This window comes from Nipponia nippon, unplaced genomic scaffold (genome assembly GCF_047370975.1).
Source record: "Nipponia nippon isolate SJK-2023a ecotype South Korea unplaced genomic scaffold, ASM4737097v1 scaffold_2, whole genome shotgun sequence".
Lineage (NCBI taxonomy): Eukaryota > Metazoa > Chordata > Aves > Pelecaniformes > Threskiornithidae > Nipponia > Nipponia nippon.
The window spans coordinates 72,437,112-72,459,627 of NW_028262336.1; the positions used below are offsets into that span (position 1 = coordinate 72,437,112).

A 22,516-nucleotide genomic window follows, 5' to 3' on the forward strand; every position below is an offset into this window, starting at 1 on the left:
AACAAAGCTTCGCTCGGTCACAGAAGAGAATGGGTCGTTGTTGTCGGTATCTGTCATGTCATCTGCTCCTTATAAATTTTCTTTTGGTGACTTCTTTATACGTGTCATCAGAGATTTTTGCTGATCATTTTCTCATACCAGTTCAGGGCAGAAATATTGTTTTGAATGCTTCACTTACTGCAGTGTCTGCTCTTTATCCTTCAGAAAGGATCATCGTGTCAGTTCATGCTTTCCTTAGCTGATTTTTGACATGGAAGGCTAGGTGCCTCCGGAGAGTACCGAGCGCAAACCAGGCCTGGTTTTGCACCAGGCGTCCCGCTGTCTCTCCCACCCACTGTTACTCTGAGCACAGCCTCTTCGCTTGGAAGAGTGTTGTCACGCCTTGGCTTTAGCCCTGCTCTGAGGGGGAGGCTGGGCTAGGTGACCTTCAAAGGTCCCTTCCAACCAGCGTTCTTCTGACTCTGTCTATACAGTTTCATTACTCCCAATAGTAACCCAACTACCTGTTTCAAAAAGAGTTTCCTCTTGAAAATGACTTTCATGTGACTGCTGCTGTAACCATGATTTTTGCCTGTTCTGCTTCTGTTGTTTATATGGTTGCGTTTGTTCTTCTTGGGGAACTTTTGGGAAGTGAGGTTATGTGACTGCCTGATCTACATTTTGAATTTGTCAGTGTAGGTACAGGCACAAAGGTGCAGTCATGAGGGTGTTGTGAAGTGAAGTAAGAGAATAATAAATTCCAGAGGTATGTTGTGGCATTTGCCTTCTGCTACTAGCTCCGGTACGCTGTTACTCTCTGATGGATTAGCAAAATTTATTTTTCTGTGTAACCATAGGTAGCATTAATAGTTACTGTTCATAGCAAAAAAAATACACTTCATTTCACTGTAGTGTTTGTCATCTCTTTTTTGGAGCAGTGCACTTTTTTTTTTCCTATTCAAGTCTTGTTGTATTTTTCTCATGCTCTCAAAGCATATGCTCTTTGAACATGAACCTGGTCAAATAATTTTCATAACTCTTGATTTAAGTAGAATTGAATGTGAAACTTGCATGACATTTTGAACTGCTTAAGCAGAAAACACATGCCATGATAGGATGCATTTTCTATATGAACTCTGATGCTACCTTTCTTTTTTCCCACCTTTCAAAATATTTTTTTGCAGCATTGTGACAGAGAGGGTAAGTATTACATAGATAATTTAATACAAGACAGGGGAAATGTATGGAGGTAGTCATGTCATTGAGTTTGCAAATGTAATACCTTTTTCATTCTGTCTCTCTAGACTGTGCTTAATACCTTTTTTTTTTCTTCAAAAATAGAACTATTCAGGCAGTAGTAAATCACTGTTATTAAAATCTGTAGCTATTTAGAATTTTCTGCTCTTTTTCACTCCAAAAATTTAATTATCTTATGGACCATGTCAGATACAGCTCTCTCTTCCTCACTTCCAAAAACTCATTAATGCTAAAGCAGGACAGACTATACCAGGATAATATAACATTCTATTGATTTACCATTACAGTGTTTTTCAAGAATGCCCTTTACATTAAGATTTTTGGCCATTGTGATTTCTCTAATATGTCAGCTCTTTGCTCTTAACACCTTGAGAAAACATATTGAATACCGCCGTCGCTCCTGATTTTTCTGTCTTACAAGACACCTCTTTTCCTTTGGAATTACCTGTATAACCACCTCTCTCTGCAGTGTTCTGACTGTAATTGCTCATGTCGTTTACTAACAGCCGGAGTTACCATCACATTGCTGACGTTCTGACAAAAGTTCTTGGCCACGCAGAATTGCTTTTTCTCATCCCTTCCCTGAAGCATTGCCTTTTTCCAGTGCTGTGTGTTGCCAGCGTAACTGCGAGGGAGATCATCCCACCTGCGCCAGGCTTCAGCTGTGCGGGAGTACCTGTATGAGGACAATACTGCAATTTTAAATGTATGTGCTATCAAGTAATACCAGAGTAATTACAAGTCTATTTCTCTTCTTTCCCTCCGCTGATTTTTGCCTAGCCTGGTACAGTCCCACAACTTTTATCATAGTATAATTCAGGTTGGAAGGGACCTCGGGAGTCTCTAGTCCCACCCCGTTGTTCAAAGCAGGATCACCTGTGTGGGCAGACCAGGTTGTTCAGGGCCTTATCTGATGTGTCTTGAAAACCTGCAGGGACAGAGACTACACAGCCCCTCTGGGCACCTTGCTTCAATGTTTGTCTGCATCATTAAAACCCTTTTGCTTCAGTCAAGTTGGGGCCTCTCTTGTGCTGGTTTATACCTGTTGTTTTTCCAGCTCCCACAGGCACCACTGTGAAGAGCCTAGCTGCATCTTCTGGGTAACCCCCTCATAGGTACAGGGAGACTGCAATTGGGTCACCCCAAAGCCATCTTTTCTCAAGTTGAACAAACCCAGTTTCCTGAGCTTCTCTTCACAGAGCGAGTGCTCCTGCCCATGACCATCTGAACTCGCTGCAGTTTATCAGTATCTTCCTTGTATCGGGGGGGCCCAACACTGGATGCAGTGTTGCAGTGTGGTCTAATGAGCATCAAGTAAAGGGAGATCATTGCTTCCCTCAATCTGCTGGTTGTGCTCCCATTAATACACTGCAGGGTGCTTGCCTTTGCTGCTTTCTTTGTTCAGCAAGGTGTATTCATGAGTCTAAGGTAAAGATGAGTAAGGAAAATCATTGAGGTGTCAGAGGAAACATGGATGCCAGCCAGCATCATCTTGGCTGCTGTGCTGCACTGCTGGCTGAGTCCTGGCTCTCCAGCAACAGTCAGGGCTTCAGCTTTCCTGCTAGTGAGGAAAGAGACATAGATGTTCATTTCTCATCACAGGCCTAAAACTCTCGCTGTTTACTTGTATTTTCCACAAGTCTTGGGAATACTTGTTGGCATTATGTTACTTTCTGGTAACAGTATCATGGACAATTTGAATAGTTTTTGGAATGGTGGTATAAAAGACTTTTTTCTTCAAAGTATTTCTTGCTGCTAATCTGGACTCAATCTTCTGCAGTTTTTCTCTTGTATCTCTCCATATCCTGCGTATCAGCCTGTACCTCTGCTGGTGCCTTCTGCATCACAAGGACTAAAAGTTGTCTGCCTATCTAGTGAAATATGTCATTTGATACATTTTGCCTTCTGGTAGGCAGTCCAGTCTGTGTACAGGACTTTACATAACTAAGGTTTTATTGTTTCTACTGACACACAGTACTGTTAAGAATTGTGGGTTTGTACCTCACCACTGCCCCCCTCTTTCATCTGCGTCTTTAGACAGACTTGCGTTTGAAATGTGAGTTTCATTTGTAGTTGGTGGTGAGAGATTCAGCTCACATCTCTTTTACATCAACTGGTGAAGCCTGAGTGACCAGCCTAGATTCCTAACTTTAGGAAATTAAAGTTAAGTGAGGTGAATACTACCCTCTGGTTCATAAGAAGTTAATAGCATTCCTTCTGAATTCTTTTACATTGAACGCAAGTGTTTGTTGTTTATTTGCATATTAAACAGTCTACAGTATGGACACTGAATTTTAGCACTAAAATCAGTATGTAATTTTAATTATGTCTATGGATTCTATCCACCGTAACTTCTTAAAATAACAGTTTTGTTGTTGCTTGGATCTCAGAATGTGTGAATTTCTCTAGAAATCAAAGGTAACAAGTTAGATTATTTCCCATCAGGAGAGGCACAGTCCACGTATACTGTGAAAAGCTGAAAGCTAGAAGGAAAATAGAAGTAAACAAATTTTCTTCAAAACATTGCTGAGAATAATGATCTTGGAAGCAAGACTGTAAGTAGTGAGCGAGAAATAAGGGTCTTGCTTTGGTTTTGTGTTGGAAGAATGATGATTGTAGTAGTTTTGAATGACATTTAGACCTAGTGATGAACAAGGGATTCATGTTAGTTGTGACATGAGAGCAAGTCTATGACAGAATGTCATTAGCTAATCGCTTCATTAGAAGTAATTACGGATTGTTTCAGTGTACAGGGAAATGGTAGGTAGATAGGCCAAAGTACATAAAGGGTCCCACTTGAAGTTATAATCCTCTTGTCTTTAACTAATTTTCTTTTTATTCTTTAAATTAACTCTTCTAATTCTTTTGTTAGCTTTGTCTTTTTTAAGCTAATGTAACTAATTGCATGACCTGCAATTCACTGTGGGTGCTGGAACAAAATACTTCAGATTCTGGTAGCACATAGCGTGTGCTTCAAGCTTGAAAGGAAGTGTTTAAGGCTGTTTAATCATTGATTTAGCATCTATGGTTGCAATTCCTGAACCAGAAGTTACAAAATAACTGGTATCTATCACAAGAAAGCAAACTTGGAAGCTCAAGTGGTTTGCAAGTCCAGAAGTGCGATTGGAAGATGTTGCCCGGTAAAGTAACTGGTTCTGTCATCATCTTTCTAGGTGTCCAGTGAAGGGATATTGGCCCCTTCTTCGGCATCTCTCTAATTTTAGCTTGTAAGTCACTGTGTAATTGCTCTTCCCCATGCGGTCCATCTCCGTGCTGCTAGGGACCAGCCTTCTGTTTGTCCTTCTGCATAACTCCTGCCTCCCTTTTGTGCTGACGTTCTTCTGGCCTACAGTTTTTATTTATTCTCCTGTGCTCAAGGGGTTATGGGGCTGTACACCGGTGAAACGTTGAATGAGTGCCAGAATACGCTCTCTTGTCTGGATTCACCTGACTCAGCTCGCCTGGACCGAGAGGACGTTGTTCTACAGTGAGGCAGCAGGTTCTTGTCAGGGTTTCGGTCTGGGGAAACACGGGAATCCTTTACGGGTTTTGTGAAAAGATCATGGAAAAGGAAGAGAAATGTAAGGAGGCTGGAGAAAGGGACTAGTAACGTAAGCGTCCATAGTAACAAATTGAAGAGAAAATTATTGGATTCAGATTTTTTTATCGTTGAGGTCAGATATATGCTGGCAATAGGACTTGTTCAGAGATGAACTGTTATCAAAATATATGGGTAGAAAAATTGAAGGCAACCAAAGAAAGGAGTTTTAAGCAATAGCAGTTGGGAACAGATAATCAGATGAGAGATTAAAAAAAAAAAATTACTTGCTATGTTGTCAGCTGAGATGTGATGATCTTGGATTTATAGACAGAAGAAGGATATAGGCATTAGGTTTCCATATTTCCCTGAGTGCATGGCTGTGCAGGTGCTCAAGGGAGATTGTGGTTTGAAGAACAACTTAAGCCCAAGCTTACTCTGGGCAAAGGAAGAACTCTAAAGAGGGTGCAACAACCCTACAAAGATTAGAAAAGTGAGGGGGAAAGACTACTAGAGATTACTACATAGAAAATGCAACCTTGGACTGAATATCAGTATTTAAATATGTTTGAGAGTGTATATCAATTGCTATTGATTTTGTTTGAGCCTATGGTTTAGTGAAGCCAACAGAACTTAGATTTTCTGTAAAATGAGTAAGAAAGAGTCTGAGCTCAGTGTTGCATAATGTTTCCACTGGAAGGGGATGGAGTATAGCACGTGTATGGAGTGTGGCAATGTGTACTTTGAAGTAGTCCTTTAAAACTACATCACTTTGCACAACGCTAAGTGCTGCTTTGTCTTGTGTTGCCTGTGAGGTGTGAAGATACTGTTTGGTAAGTATTAACATTTGGATGCGGGCGTAGGAGAATAACTAAATCAAATTTAGATGGGATTGCACGGAGCTAAGCCCACACTACATTAGGAAAATGTATAAAAAACTGAGAAACTATATGAATGAGAGAAATGTTTTGATGCAATTTATGGAGTGGAGCCCCAGGCTTAATTTTGCCTTAGCTGAAAATTACGTAGGGAATAAATCCCAGCAGGACACTTATCATACACATACACGTTTCACACATCAAACCACTAACCTGCTCCAAGGCTGCGGTGCTTGCTGTGATGTAGTTCAAATATACCGGCTATGAAAACTTTCAGAATATGAATCCAGCCACTGGCCAAACCTTACTAGAGATTTCTGAACCTCATTTCAAACATGAAAAGTAACACAAAGTTGTATGCTTAGGAACTTTGTCTGGTTGGGAAGAGTGTCTTTGGGGAAGGTGATAGGAAGGGCTCAGAAAGAAGAATCTCTGCCTTCTGTGGACTCTGTAGATAGAAACCTGTTCTCTTAACTGTTGTCTCTAACAGGAGTCAAATTCAAGAGAGAATGAACATAAAAGGAAATCAACATTTAAGAGATTCAAATTATATTTGATGTTCATGATTTCTTTCTTTTGACTAAACTATGCTAAGGCAGCAGGCCTGATTTACTGATTGTGGTTCCAGACATAATAAATTTCTCAGTAATGTGATTATTTATGTAATTATGTGAAGCTTTAGGAAACCTGTTTAACAGAAACAAAACATCTTGGAGAAGACAAACAGGTGCAGTCAAGAGAGAAAAGGGGTTGTTGGTGTTTTTTTCATCTTTCTGGTATGGGGCTTCTTAATGAGATATACTGGCTGGCTGTTTTTTCCTCTTCCTTCTATTCTTGTTTATATTCACCTTTATTTATCTTGTCGAAATATCAAGAAATTTACGTCAAAATATATCTGGATCCATCTGCTCATCTAGTCTGTTCTTTTACTGCTAGTAGTTATTATATCTTTTAATTAAGTATGCTTAATGACAGTTTACTACATTAATGGGTGACATCAAGTATCTGTAATTTTGTACATGATGAAATTACTAATGCAGGGGAGAGGTTTTTTTTCTGATTTCTATATATCAAAACAATGATTTAATCTCCTTAATTTGTCAAATTGTAGTCTATATGTCTTATCTGTACCTTCCGTTTCATTGTTGGTTTAGATAAAAACTTAACTGGGCTTTATAATTTAGAAGAGGCATATTATTATCACAATCTTATTATGAATACAGGAAATGTTTATTCATTGACACGGTGATCCATTTCAGTTTTGGATCTTGTTAATTATAGTTACTTTTTTGATAGAAAAACTTTGTGCTCTAAATCTTATGACAGACTTCAAAAATTGTGAAGTCCATGACTGACCTTTCAATTCTAGGTTCATCAAATATGTTTTAAATTTTATTTTGGTTTTTCTAGTTGACCATCAACGTTGATGTAACCTGATTTTAAGCAGGGTCTGCAGAGTGGTGCAGCAGACACCTGACCTGGTAGGTCTGATACTAGAAGGAAGGAGCAGATAATATTGCCTTTAGGATAATCTGCCTTTTATGACCCTGCCAAATCAGGTAATTTGGTTGCACATCTGAGAGGTCAAAAATGAATCTATTGGGCTGATTTTTGAGATTATATATGGGATGGATTATTTCTTTGACATTCTCCCCACCCCTCTGGTTCTCTGCACTAGCCCACTAAGCCCATCAGCCCAACTACATTATCAGCTGGATTTTTACTTTAGGTAGTAGCGATGCTTTGGGAGTGTGTTTAGGGAAAAGTGTTAGGAAACATTTTCAGTGACAGTGGAGCGGACAGTCTTAAGATTAGTGATGTTACCTCATAGCAGGAATAAACTCCACAGTAATCTTGTACTTTTGCAATCTGTAAAAGCTCCGCAGTATTAACAGCATGCACAAATTTAATATTTACTTTGACGGCTTTTCTTGGATCCCGACTCTGATTATTTCTGGGCTGTGGGCAGCACTGCTGCAGATATAACTTTTGTAGCAGGTTGTCTGATCTACAACAGTATAATCACTTAACTGTCTTTCTAAGAAACTTGTAGTAGTTTACGTTGTTCTTTTTGGTAAAACCTGTTGCATTGCTCTGGATTATACCCATATGCATGTGTAACAATTTACTTGTGAATCTCCAGTGAGATCACAGCCGAAAACAGTCTGTGAACAAATGTGTGTGCAAGATTGTTTCCTGTGTGTCTAGAAAAATAGTGGTATATCTTATCTGCAGTTGCCACATTGACAGCTTGGAGGAAAATTGCATTAGGCTATGGGATTTTCAGTTATTCTGTATCAAAGTGATTTATCTCACCAGCTTGCTATCAATAGGACAAATAAAATAAAGCCTATGCCTATAAACAACATATAATTACATTTTTAAAATCTCTAACACATGGCAATTATTTCAGCACTTCTTGTGATTAAAATGTCTCATATCTGTGATCTGAAAAGAGCGTTTGAGAAGAAAAATAGACAAAATGGAGAGAAGGCTTGTTTTTTAGATTTGGATTTCTAGCTGCTTTTACATACGGTTTGTAAAACAGAATGGCTGCCTTGCAAACCCTGAAGGGCACAAGCCTGTGTAGCTTTCTACCTGAGAAGCAGAAGCTTCAGAGAGGGAATGATAGCAGTGAGCTGTGGAGCTGTTGCTGAGGCTGCGATGGTGCAGTCCTGGGTCGTTCTTGCCCGTTGCTTTCTTTCAGTGCTTTTATCGGCCAGAGATGTGCAGCTGTGTGCTTGTGTATGCCAGACCCAACCAAACCCAGCTTCACAACTAACAACAGTCTTTGACTGTGCCATCTCCTAGAAAGTAGAAAAATTAGATTCACGTCCTCTGCGCCAAGGGCTCTAACCCACATCTCTTAGGAGCATTTGGTCTTGCTGCAACTTGGCCTTTTGAAGCTGGATCGCAGTGCAGAAAGCAATGCAAGATTTGTGGGGTCAGACAGCATTCAGTGTAGTACCTCGGGATTGTATCTCAGTGTATTTGGGAGGCGCTATGTGGAGCGGGAACGGGTGGGAATCCAGCATTTCATTCTCTCTTTTCAGGGTTATTGCTATTCAGGGAAAAAAACTCCAAAATCAAGTAATTACATAATTCACCATCTATAAACAGGTAGGAAGTGAGATCTAGAAACCTCTTCTTGAGGTAGTGGGAATCTGATGACTGGACCACAGAATCAGTCTTTTGCAGTCTCCATGAGTCTGTCATTACTTTCCACGCATAGCATATGAATCAAACTGCCTTTTATTTTTACGTTTTAAAGAACAACTAAGATTGTCTCATCCAGTCCCTTGGCAAAAGGCAAGTTTGGCAGTAGTAGCTTTATTTCTGATAGAGATTTGACTGACTTGCTGTTGAGGATAGTCAGCAGTGAAGGATTTCCAGCCTTCCTGGAGGGTCTAGGCTCTTCCTAGGCACTGTGCTCACCAGCAGATGGTTAGTCTTTCCTAAAGTCCATCTTTGAAATTTAAGCTCATTGGGTCTTCTGTCCAAGTAGATGCGGAAAGAAGCTTACTGTCTCTCTTTTTCTACTACAGTATGCTTTCATATACTTAAAGGTATTTTTACCCTGTCTTCTCTAAAATAAGAGACAGTAGTCTCTTTTTTTTTTTTTTTTTTTTTCTTTTTTCCTCTATAGGTTGTGGTTTCTTGACCTATGATTGCGCTCTCTCATCTTTCTGTCCACCTGATCACATTTCTCTACAGGTACGGTTGCTCAAAGCTGGACATACTAATTTGTGACCAGAGCGGGAGATTATGTTCACATGTCTTAGTAGTGATGCACTTGTTTGTACGTAAACGTTAGGATATTTTTTTCCAAGAGTAGCACATTGTTGCTTCATATTGAGTTCATGATCATTATAACTGCCAAATCTCTTTCTGCAGAACTGCTGCTATGCTAATCTTTCCCCAGATTTTGTTTATGCAGTTGATTATTTCTGGCTAATCTTAGAACTCCGCACTGGCCTTGCTTGAATGGCCGCTGCAGAGCAGCCGTTGTGCGGGGGCTTGCAACTGTCTTGTTAGCCTTGCACACAGCCTTTTGCGCTGTGGCATTACCTGCATCTTTCACATCTTTGAGTATTTTCATTACCGGTATTTCCCTGCTACTGGAATGAATGTAACAAATTTTGTACGTATGCCCAGTTTGAGATGAACCTCTGATAAATATTAGTCTTTCTAAACAGTATTTTACCTAAGGACCAGCAGTTCTTGTTAAATCACGTTTTTCTAGCTTGCTTGTGGGAATATCATGAGCAACAGTGTCAAAAGTTCTACCAAGGTCAAGATAAATAACTAGTATAGATCAAGATAGATGATTGCTTCTCAGCATCGGCACATCCTACCAGCTGTAGAGCTAGGAAATTACCTCTGTGTGTATTCTAAATATTAGTGTTTTATTACTAGGAGGTCTGCATCCTTCTTTCTTCCATAGGAACTGACATTGGAAATAGTGGGTGTCTACATCCAAGCGGTGTCTCCTAGGTCTGTCTTGGCAGTCTTCTCCTGATCAGCCTTGCCCAGGCGGTTTGGGCGGCTCAGCCTCTCCCGCTGAGCGCAGGTCGGGCAGGAGATGTCAGGCAGCTCTGCTGAGCAGCTCTAGACAAACCTTTTTGACCTGTGTATTACTTCACCCATTGTACTTCTGCTCCTGTTCATGTCAAGTTTAAGCACGTTCTGATTCAGTGACCACTGAATGCTTGTATCTTTGGGGAGAAAGGGGTCCTTTAAGACCTGGGGTTTTTTGTATTTTTTCCCCTTTTCAAAAAGGATGAGGGGCTAGGGAGTCCTAAAATAACTGACATGTTGTTTTACAGAAAACTTCTGCTGTTTGTTTTATTTTTGTGTTGTTGGGGTTTTCTTGTTCTGAGATGCTGAAGAAGCTGGAGAGAACAAGCGGTGGTGTTATACTAAATAAATCATGCATGTAAAACCTGTCTAACTCCATTAGCCAACCAGACTTAGGTAGTCTCTTTTAAAAATAATTTGTTTATGTTAACATCTGTTTAAATCAAGCAATTGGGAGAAAAGCTCCTTTTAATTAATGACTCAGCATCCTTCTTCTCGGGCTTCAGCTTTTTTTCTGCTTTCTATTACTTTTTTTTCTATATATGGGGTTTAAATGGGGTTATGGTACCTGATAGCAGTATTCAAGGTTGTGTTGCTTGCCTGTCTTCCTTTTAGGTGATTTGATCTTCTATCATCAGAAAGCTGGCCCCACGAATCAGTAGAGACCTAGTAAGTGCCTTGCTGGAGCACAAGGATCTGCTCCAAACGTTGTCTACGGATCCTAGATGTGTGTTCACCTGAAAATAATTCCTGTATCAGTGTTAGCCTTTTTGTTCTAGCTTTAAAATCCACAGTGGTTGGACTAAAACCTGAAAAACCCTTACCTATAGAAGTCCCTGTATCTTACTGAAAAAATATTGAAAGACAGTATGACTTTTGGAAAGTCTGCTGGAGAAAACTCATGTAATTAGTGGAAGGGAAGTGTCAGTCTGAATATGTTTTTACAAAATGAATTACAAATATCTTGACCACATATTCCTCTGTTTTCCAATTCTGAAGTCTCTCAAGTATTGCATTCGTTTGGTACAATACAGTATTTTCAATCTTCCTTGTATAACAAGCTTATGACTCTTCTTTCAAAAGTTCAGGCTTCTTTCACTAATGTATTTGAAAAGCTATATTTAAAAAAAAAAACAAACATTGCACAACTTAAATCTTATACCAGTTGGTCTAACTGCCTGCCATAATTCTGTTTGGGTTTTGAAATAAGCATAAAAAACTGAGATCTTATGCCCATTATGTAAAGTTTAAAGCAAATAAATACATGTGCTTTCTCATTATTTTATTGAAATACAGGGTCACCAATTCTGACTCTCTTTGCATTTTCCATGAATTTGTCAATTTTTTATCAGCTCTGTCTTGCTGATAGAGTGGAAGGAAGGAGAGACTGAGATTAATTAAATCTTCTTTGATATTTAGTTTTTTATTTATCTTGGAGATCCAAGGAGCTCCAAACAATAATCAATCAAAATCACTCCTCTCTGTCTCTTTTCAGTGGAACCGTCATAATAACCAATTAATACAACCCCAGACTAGACAGAAAAGTAGTGATTAGCCAGTACAAAAATTGATTGCAATTAGCTAAATTCTGGTGTAGCAGAAGTCACCAGTTAAAGGCTTTTTGCAAAACAGGTGTAGGATTTAGCTTGCTCAAAATATGGGGATACAGCAGGATTTTCACTTTGCTTCAGGCCTTTTCTGACCTTGACTAAGGGATGAAGGCTTTTAGACACTGTGAGTTTCATTTTTAAAATGACCTGTCATGGTCAGTTAATTGATAGTGTATCATTTAACCACAAAAATTGTCTATGTGCATCGCTTCCCATAATTTTCTATGGTTCCACTTCTTTTGAAGTATTACTGTCCTAAAATCAAAGCACACACACACAACTGCAGAGCATTTTAGAAATATACAGCGTTATTCTGGTGACACCAGGTGTTGAAAGTAAAAAATGTAATGCATTATGTATTCAGAAGCATGCCTTTATTAATTAATAGTTATTGTGGAGTAAAGAGTGAACTGGTGAAGGTTTGCCATTTGATAATAATTTGAGCTATCTATTTTAAAAGAAATGTTCACATATTGAAAATCAGAAGTGATTTGTTCATCACCTGTCTTTTTAAGCCATATGAAAAAGACAAAATTAAATTCTTGTATGGTCTCTCTTTTTCCTCTGTCTTAAGTAATATGCTGTTTCTTGATTTACATCTAGTTTAGCTCTCTAATTATATTATTTAATTTTTCTTTAGTTAATTAGCATCAGTAAGTGATGATTTGCTTAAAGAATGCAGAAGTAAAATTAATTGATACTTCCTAATGTCCCTAGATACTGTCTGTCAAATCTGGGACAAATGGTGTTCAGAATAATAACATATTCCTGTATTTGGGGATTGGGAATTACCAGAGACTGCTGTACTACACGATATTTGGGCAGGGGGAGTGGCATTAGGAGGGCAGTGATTGATTTGTTCAAGAGCTGAAATGTAACTTTCTACTGCCAAGTTGGACTAAGCAGTTTTTTAATAATGTTTAGTGCATTTTCAGCATTGTATGGATAATGTTTATCTTTAAAATTTTCAGTTAACATCATCTTAAGTCCAAAAATACAATATTTGATTAATCTGTAAAATCATCCCTTCTTATTTCAGCTTTGTATTGTGAGATGTATTTGATGTGAGGGTGTACAAATGTTCACCCAGAACTACCTCTTGAAACTCCCAGGCCGTAGTTGCTATGAGCCAAGACCTTTCAGTGGAAGCAGTCTGTTTTTAAAAGCATGGTGCCGACTTCTCTGTGATATTTAGTGAAGGCACTTCTCCTTAGTTGTGGCATAAAAAGAAATTATAAATGGTGGTTATAAATTTACTTTAAATTAGGAAGAAAGTTGCTAACAAGAAGAACAGTTGGGTTTATATCATGTATCAGTTTGTGCTGAGGTGTGTGTTGAAAATGTCTGTTGATCCCAATGGAAGAAGAAGGTTTTCACTTAGAAGGATAAAGAAGTCTTAGAACTTGCTCTTCCTGTCCTACTCATCCTGTTCAGTGACTCTGAAATTGGAAAAAGAAGAGTATAAGGTAGAGTAAATTGGAGGATACTCTACCTACTACTGGGCATTTGGGACCTGTTCGGGAAGGTGGGATCCCAATAAAGCAGAGAAATAAAATAAAACCCATTGCAGCAGGTATGACCTGTTTTCTCATTTCCAGAGCGAACACTGAAAGAGGATGAATATAGTGTTTCCGTTGTCACTTCTGCCTCGTGTCCCACGGTAAAGGCAGTGGATGCTAGTTTGGCAGTTGTCTTTTTCATGCTGAAATCTGTGCCTCCCCTTTGGTCTGCTCTCTTGATTACTAATGTAGCCACTTTAGCCATTTTCTCATAATTTTGTCCTATGTTTGGGGTGTGTGAGGAGGCTATTGTGGGGAGATATTAAAGCTAGTCAGAGGATATGCTAATTTATACTTGAGGCTTAATCACCTTTTCTTGGGATCTGCTCCAGTCCTAAATTGGCTACATCTTAAGATCTAGCTTGAGGCATTCAGAACACTGTATATTGTAATATTGCCTTGTCTGCCCTCCGTGCCTCTTTTCCCAACACAAAGTCTAGATTGATGGATAGGAGTATATAGAGTAGTTGGACACTCTCCTAGATATTTGAATGCCTTAAGGTATGTGAGTTTGCTCTGATGTGCACCCAAAGTAACTTTGAAGACTTATGTCCCTAGAATGCTGTTTTTTATCAAAAAAAGAAATGCTTTTTCAGCTACTCTATATGCTGTCATGATGCAGGAACGTATTGCAGATGGAAGCCACCTGGTCTGTAGAAGTAAAATCCTTCACAAAATTCCCTGGCACTGGAAAATATGAAACTTTTAGGCACACAGGACCACTTTCAAATCATTAAATACAGACATCTGTAACTGCAGAAAAAGAAGTAATAGATGCTTGCCCTAAGATAATGCAACTCTCACAACTGTAAAAAGAATAACAGTATTTGCAAGTCTAAGCCATTCCACCTCTATTTTTAACGCTATAAAATAGAATAATCAAGGAAATGAACAACTTTCCTATCTGCGCACTTGATGAACCTTTCATTGATGTTTCTCAGTACAGATGAAGTCACTTCTCTTGCGATCTATCTAAATGAGATTTCACTGGTACCTTTTGTGATGTCTCCAGTGTTTCCTTGAAATACTTGTTCCAGCTGTGCTGCCCTCTTACAACCATGTCATCTTGGTGGCTGGCACAGGTGTCTCTTGTAGCTGATGAGGACAGTGTCCTGTGCTGGTATTTACTTCCAACATCCATGTGAGAAGAGGGAAATCTCTGAATGGGAATGGTTGGAAAATGAGCATGTGAATTTTTGACGACTGCAAAACATAAATGATTCTTCTTGAGTATTATTTTCTCCTGGCCTACAGCTTGGCTTCATTCGCTTGTCATTGTGTGATCAACAAAAATATACAAGTGTTTCCTTTTATGACAACGTCGCCCATCTAGTTGACCAAGGGAAGCTAATAGATGTGGTGGTTTTGGATTTTAGCAAAACTTTTGATACTGTCTCTCACAGTATCCTTCTGGACAAAATGTCCGGCGCACAGCTAGACGAGTCCATGATACATTGGGCGAGCAATTGGCTGATGGGTCAGGCTGAAAGAGTTATAGTAAATGGGGTTACATCAGGCTGGCGGCCAGTCACCAGTGGGGTTCCCCAGGGCTCAGTTTTAGGGCCGGTGCTCTTTAACGTTTTTATAAATTTTCTGGCCGCAGGAATCAAATGTACATTAAGTTTGCTGATGATACTAAATGAGGAGGAGCTGTGGAATCACTTGAGGGTAGAAATGCCTTACAGAGAGACCTGGATAGACTAAAGAACTAGGCAATCACCAACCGTAAGAAATTTAACAAGAGCAAGATTGATGGATTCTCCACCTGGGACAGGGTAATCCTGGTTATACGTACAAATTGGGGGACAAGAGGCTGGAGAGCAGCCCTGTGGAAAAAGATCTGGGGGTTTGGGTTGATGGCAAGTTGAGTATGAGTCAACAATGTGCCCTGGCAGCCAAAAAGGCCAACAATGTCCTGGGGTGCATCAAGCGCAGTGTACCTAGCCGGTCGAGGGAGGTGATTCTCCCACTCTACACCACACTGGTGCAGCCCTACCGTGAGTATTGTGTGCAGTTTTGGGCACCTCAGTATAAGAAGGACATCAAACTATTAGAGTGTGTCCAGAGGAGGGTGACCGAGATGGTGAAAGGCCTCGAGGGCAAGACTTAGGAGGAGCAGCTGAGGTCACTTGGTTTGTTCAGCTTGGAGAAGAGAAGGCTGAGGGGTGACCTCATCGCAGGCTACAACTTCCTCAAGGTGGGCAGTGGAGGTGCTGATCTCGGGTATCCAAACAAGGGCAACAAAGCTGGTGAAGGGTCTAAAGAACAAGTCTTGTGAGATGTGGCTGAGGGAGCTGGAATTGTTTAATCTGGAGAAAAGGAGGCTCAGGAGAGACCTTATCGCTCTCTACAACTACCTGAAAGGAGGTTGTAGCAAGGTGGGGATCAGTCTCTTCTTCCAAGTAGCAAGTGATAGCACGAGAGGAAATGGCCTCAAGTTGCACGAGGGGATGTTTAGATTGGATATTAGGAAAAATTTCTTCACCGAAAGGATTATCAGGCATTGGAACAGGCTCCCCAGGGCAGTGGTCGCAGCACCAAGCCTGTCAGAGTCCAAGGAGCGTCTGGACAATGCTCTTAGTCATATGGTTTAGTTTTATGTAGTCCTGCAAGGAGCGGGGAGTTGGACTTGATGATCCTTATAGGTCCATTCCAATGTGAGATAGTCAATGATTTCTTCAAGTGATGAGTCCCCAGAAGTTCTTGTCAGTAGTCCCTAAGTATACGTTTCTGCATCTTGTGTCATTAAAAGCCATCTTAATTCAATTACACAGTTCATAGGCCATCTAATATATCTGTAGCATGAACGAGTCCTCCTTAGGATGCATCACACATGGATGTGGTAGACACACAACTACTTGCTGTAGTAAGACCGCTAATAAATAAAATAACATTGATTCCTGAGGAATATGACCAGTAACTTATGTCTGTGCTTATTACTCCTTATTTTAATATAGTCTGTTATAATCTTCCCTTAACTAACTCCTTTTTCATATACAGTTCTTCCCTATGACTTGGTCTGGAGATATTTTCACTGCATATTAAATAAAGTATTTTACCTGCCTCCAAGTCCGTTGCATTACCCTTGTCAAAGGAGGTTGTTTTAATGACATTGGTCTGGCTTATTTGCATTCAGAACCACATTGCATATTATTTCCCTTCTCATTTACTTCCAGTACTTGATTCTGTTCTTCTTCCTTTATCAAGTTAGTAACAGAAATTCCTTCTCAAAGGTCACTGAAAAGAGACTGCACAGCATGTATAAGGCTATTTTCATTTATATAAATATTTTATTTGTAAATAATTCTGTCTCATAAATGCCTATATAATTCAGATGAATATTATATAATGTTTTCCTGTTACAGCCAGACCTCTGGTTTAAGATGCCTTTCATTAAGGCTTCCTTCCAGGGATCCTGGACACTGCCAAGGAGACCTTCAATTAGAGTAAATTCTGCATGCCATCATAGAACTAAAATAGCTTTTTTTGTGGTTGCAAATGTATATCTAAGTAGAGATAGGGAATTATTTCCATCAGTATTTCTTGTGAGACTCTTGTGGCTCCAGGAGATTTAAGGGCTTGCGTAGCTGTTTTTTCTTGTTCTTCAGTAAATATAGACCTGTGTTAAATTTTGCATCAGACTACAGAACCTGTTTCTGCATCAGAGACCAAACCACTCCTTACCTGAAGGTAAACATTTCATTCAACACATCGTTTCAGGACACAAACAAATGATTTGGGACTTTCTTGTCTTCTTGCTTATCTTTGACTCTACCAGGCAGGAGGATATTTGAGATTCTGGTCAGTATGTCTTCTGGATCTGAAAGCAATTACTCCAGTGCCTTGCTGAGTGCCATTTCAGGCTTTTTTGGATGCCCCCGGAATATGTATTTGTTTCTTCTGTGCAGAAGATAGCAGGCCAATAACTGTATTTACTTTGAGATCAGGATGCTTTCCCAGTTGATAAAGATGATGAGGTATGTTTTGGATGTCATTGCAGGACTTTTCAACTCTTTCTTGGAGAACAAAAATCAAGACCAAGATAGTTGAACTCACTCATTAATTTTCTTCTCATGATGATCTGATCTGTGACTTTTTGTATTTTCTATAGTAAACTCAGCACTAATTTCTAAGCACAAGTGAGATGCCTCAGTGGGACTCAAGTAATTATATACATCTGTTCATGGTTCTCTGTAGTTTTGATTTGGTGTTCTGTTTTGGTTTCTATTTTCTTACCTGTTATTCTATTAGAAAATGATAGAAGAGGTTTGCTGCAGAGAAATGGATTGGGTTTTTATTTGTGACTTGCACTGAGCTGCAAGCTGAAATTCACTTTAAAAAAAAAAAAAAGTCTTTTTATTAAATAAAACTACCTGCATAGCTTATCAAAGTAAGACTTGCATACACATTTAATTAATTAGGCAAATAAAATAACTGCAGTTAGTGAATTAGAATAGAATCATTTAGGTTGGAAAAGACCCTTAAGATCATTGAGTCCAACCGTTAACCTGTCACTGCCAATTCCACTACTAAACCATGTCCCTAAGCACCACATCTACCTGTCTTTTAAACACCTCCAGGGATGGAGACTCAACCACTTCCCTGGGCAGCCTGTTGAGCTGATTTGTTTTGTTACCAGTACTTCACATGTTTAATATTATGCTTTTCCACAAATTTGATTCATAGACTGAAAGGATGGTACAAGCCTCCCTTCTTTACAAAAAAAAAAAACAAAAACAAAAAAAAAAACACCACCAAAACCAAACAAAAAACCCCAGTTTCTTAGCTTTAAAAAGACAGACCTGAATAAATTAAATAAAGTAGAAAGAAAATATTTCTGTGTATCACAGAAAGATCTGTTGAAATTTTTTAATCTTTTCACATTTTCCACTGTTTGTCCAATGGCTGTCTCCAGACCAGCAGTTTGAGTTGTAGCTGTAGCTACAGCTGTAGCCACAAATCAGTAATTCTACAATTTTCCTTCATTATTATATGAATACTCCACTTTTCCTTTTGTGCACCCTGAGTAACCTCAGCTGCCGTCCTCCAAACGTCAAGAAGGGCCTCTTCTTCCACTGCTACCTAGTGGCATATGTACAAATAAAAAAAGCATTCACGTTAGTATATCTTCTGTAAGTATAGATATACCTTATTATCCACTACTCCTTCCAAGCCTCGCAAAATTTGTATGACCCTGCTTCTGAGCAAACCTGTTGGCCATTGCCCCACGCCATCCGTGCCCTTCCTGGTAGAATATTTAAAATATTGTTTGCGTTTAAATCTGGCAGTTCCTCCAGTACAGCTGGTTTTCATCTTCCTCTCTCCTTTTCCATGGGCCACTAACACTTTACAAGCAAAGCACAGCTCTATGTAGAAGGTCCTTGTGTGTATATGTGGATGGTGTAAATGTGTATAAATTACCTTTCCTTGGCCCTCGAAAGCAGCCTGTAGTTCCCCAAGGCATCGCAGGCTGAAAAACGGTCTGGGGTTTTCCGATGCTTTGTTTCTGCCACGTTGGTCAAAGGTTTGTGTTTCAGTCGCTGGTCCACGCAGGGGTAGGTGGGTGGTTTCTGGAGGAAAAACAGTGCAGTGTTATGTGACACCGTTCCCAGATTTATACCTGGATTTTCTGCTTGGCTCAGTTAGCAGAGCAGATTTTGTTCCCTGAACATCTGCGCTTTCATTCGGTTTTTAGCGAGGTTTGAGGAGCATCGTGTTGCAGCGACCCCTCTGCACAGTGCTGCGAGGCTCTGGCACCTCGGCTCATCCCTGTGAGCCGTCCTGCCACCGCCCGCGGAGCAGCTGTCCAGAGCAGCCTCCCGCTATTCGATCGGGACGTCTGGCTGCCGTCTCGCCCGGCCGGCCGCACAGCAAGGCCTGAGAGACACCGCCGGGCGCTCGCGGGGCTGCCGGGTCTCGCCTGGGCAGAGCGCATCTCGCCAGCAGCCCCGTGCCGTGGCATCTCCGTGCCGGCTGGAGCAGAGGCATAAGATGGCCTCCGGAGCCATGGGCTCCTGCCGGCAGGAAGCTCCTGTTGCTGAACGATGGGCTTTTATTTAACATCTCCTTTCCAGGCTCAGTCGCGCTCCCGAGGGACGAGGGGCCAGTGCTGTGCCATGACCTGGGCACCTTTCCCCTCCTTACAGAGCATCGTTGTGCAGCCGTTCCCCGTTTCCCTTGTGGAAAGGCACCTCACGATTTCACACAGACCTCATCTTTTCTCTCTGCCCCTTCTCTCTCACCATCTTTTCAGCGTAGAAAAATATGTTCCCATGCCTAGGTACTCAAAAGTGTTTGCCGTGTTTCACAGGCCGGGATGCTCTTCTCAGTCCAAAACAGTGAACTGACCGCTCCGAGTATTGGCATGTAAATCAGTGTGCTGACCTTGCAGGGAACCCTTCCAAGCTGCAAGCTGTGTCCTGAGTTTCAGGATGTCGGCAGTTTGAAACCCTGGGCTATGCTCTGCATGTCAATGACGGAAACCACTTCAAATTCACAGTAGCGTCCGAAACGGTACCGGCAGCAGGGCTGGCATAGCAGGGCTGCCCAACCAAAGGTTGTTTTCTGCTTTTTTCCTGTAACAGCGATCTGGTGCTTAAAGTTAATGCTCCATTTTGTTGTTGGTTTTTGGTTTTGTTTTTTTTTTTTCTTTCTTGTAGATATAACAGCATAAGCATCTGTACTAAAGGTGCAAAGATGAGACATTTCTCGGTATGTCATTTAAATTAATTGTCGTGTACTTGAAACAGCATCTTAAGGACCCTCCATGCTGAGTGGGATTTTGAGAAGCCATCTAGTCTGCTACCTTTCCCTAAAGCAAGATTAACTATAGCATCCATGATAGTTTGGACAAATACTTATTTTTCAAGAGTCCCAGTTTTCAAGGCTTTGACACTGTTGGGTTCTCAGTAAAAGCTTCACACCCTGGTTGCCACTTGAGTATAAGACCCTTGAGGTATCATTGCGTTCTTCCAAAACATCAGTCCGTTGCTCAATAGCAGTCAAAAAGGCTTTGGAGGAAAAGGAGTGTGAACAGAACAGGAGATGTGATTTATATCTCTGTATAAATCCGTGGTTTATCCATTCTCAGATATTTCAGTTCTGGTTTTCCTCTCTCTCAAAGGCTCTCAAGCCTTTTTGTGGTGACTTACTATGGTTGTTCTCATGCCCTGTCTGCTCTTACAATTAGAAAGCTGTTCCTATCCATGTTAATTATTCCGTGCAGAAATTTTGTCTGGCTGTGTGTTCATGTATGCAGAGAACCAGTTGTGTCTTCTATAAAACCATTACCCATGTTTGTAGGTGATTATGCCCCATCTCATCAACTCCTCTGTAATCTCTTGCTTGTTCAGTCTGTGCCCCGAAAAAACAGTCCTGGACTCAGTGCTCTGCCCTGAGCTCTTCCTAACTACCTTTGTAGTCCACAAGTTTCTGAATTGTTGGAGCAAGAACATGATATAATATTCTGTCTGAAGCTCATACAATAACACTTACTGTTATTACTTAATATTAGGACAAACCAGCCAATACTTAATAATACTGATATTCTCTTGGGGGGACAACTTCAACTTCTTCCCCCCCCCCCCCCCCCCCGGCCCTGACTCAATTTGTCCACATGCATTGACTTTCCATTTTCTTTATCCTCCTTGTCTTGTCCTCCCAACGTGCTGGCAATCGCCTCCTGTCTCTGCACTGTCTAGAAGTTCAGTCTGTTCATCAGTCTAACGGTGTGCCCAGCATGTTTCTGCACTGTATCCCCAGCACCTTTTTTGCATGTGGTGGTTTTATCTGATTGATTGTCACTTGGAGGCCTCTGTAGCTGCTCCTGACGGTCACTTTGGGAATGAAACTCTTTCTGGTAGTAGTAAAAATTAATCTGATGACATTTCTCTATGCAGTAGAGCTGAAAGTGATTTGAAGCGGTTTCAAACAGGCAAAAGGCAAACGTTTGCTGTGGTGGCGGATAGGCGCGAGGCACGTGAGCAGCGCTCTGACTGATGCTTGTCCGAAGGGAAGGCATCCTCGCTCTGCCTCCTGGTGAGAAACACCTCCAAGGTACTCCAGCTTAAGCGCAGGCATATTTGTTGGGTTTGGGATGCAAACTATCCAAAAGTGAAATGAAAAATATCTGCAAAAAGTAGTTAAGTGGCATTTCAGGTAGTGCCCAGTAGCGTCCAGCGCAGCACTGGTTACTCTAATACTCTTGTTTGTTTTCACAAACCAGCAGCTCGCCGTTTCTGAGCGGACGACTGCTGCGAGGAGACCGTAACCTCTTGATTTCAAAGGAGCCGTCGTTTTGCTGGTGCCTCTGTGGTTAATGTAAGAAAGGTGTCTTGCCATAAACTTTTTCCGAGGTATTCAGCAAGGTTGGAGAAGGGGTCGGACCGGGCAGGAAGCCCTTGTCTGTGCTATAAAGAAAATAGCAAGCAACAAAATGAAAGCATCAAAGGACCAACAGGATGCGGTCCCAGGAGTCCTCTCTGGCATGTTAGTCCTTCTTGAAAGTTAGCATTGAGTAAAGAGTGACCTTAAAACTCGCTTCATTCAAACAGACTGGGCTCAAGTTTAAAGTTCAAGGCATTTTGTTTTTTCACCTGTTTCCTACAGTTTTAAGAAACTTCTGAAGAATTAATGTGTAACTATATCTGGTCACTGAGCCAACATGGAGAATTTTTCTCAAGGGAAAATAATGTTACTGCATGGAGGGAGAGAAATGGATACTTTCTGAGTTGGGAGAAAGAGTTTCAACAAAATAAAACCAAAACCCCTGCTACTGGGATTGCAGACAGCCCTGGAGCCGGCATAGCGCACATGTTATTTCTTCTTTTATTTTGAAAAGAAGCTGGTAGGATCCAATAATTGTCTGAATCGTGGTAAGAAGATGTTTATTGTTGAGGCTGCCACTGCTGGGGAGGCGAGGGCTTGTTTGGGGCACAGCCTGGGCGCAAAGAGCGAGCCTGATTGCAGCAGTTCAGCTTCATCCGCAAGTGCGTGTTGCCTGAGCTAGTGACTGCCCTGTGGCCACCCATCCCTCTCTCGCCGTGCTGGAGCTGTTGGGCCCCGAGAGGGAAAACCAAAGCCCTGACCCAAAACTCCGTCAGTAGGTGAGGGCAGACG

General features: G+C 40.9%; 1 protein-coding gene across 4 annotated transcripts in view; it reads left to right on the top strand.

Annotated features, from left to right (window-relative positions):
* Positions 1-22,516, top strand: part of GGACT (gamma-glutamylamine cyclotransferase) — a 32,291-nt gene that overhangs the window by 1,924 nt on the left and 7,851 nt on the right. Inside the window, exon 2 of one of the 4 annotated variants that reach the window (XM_087757697.1) lies at positions 10,846-10,899. The exons of 2 other annotated variants lie outside the window; for them this stretch is intronic. The gene's annotated coding sequence lies outside the window, so the exon portion shown is untranslated. Of the gene's footprint in view, positions 1-1,923; positions 1,943-10,845; positions 10,900-22,516 lie in introns of those variants that run through there. One more of the 4 variants, XM_087757700.1, reaches the window with a different exon arrangement.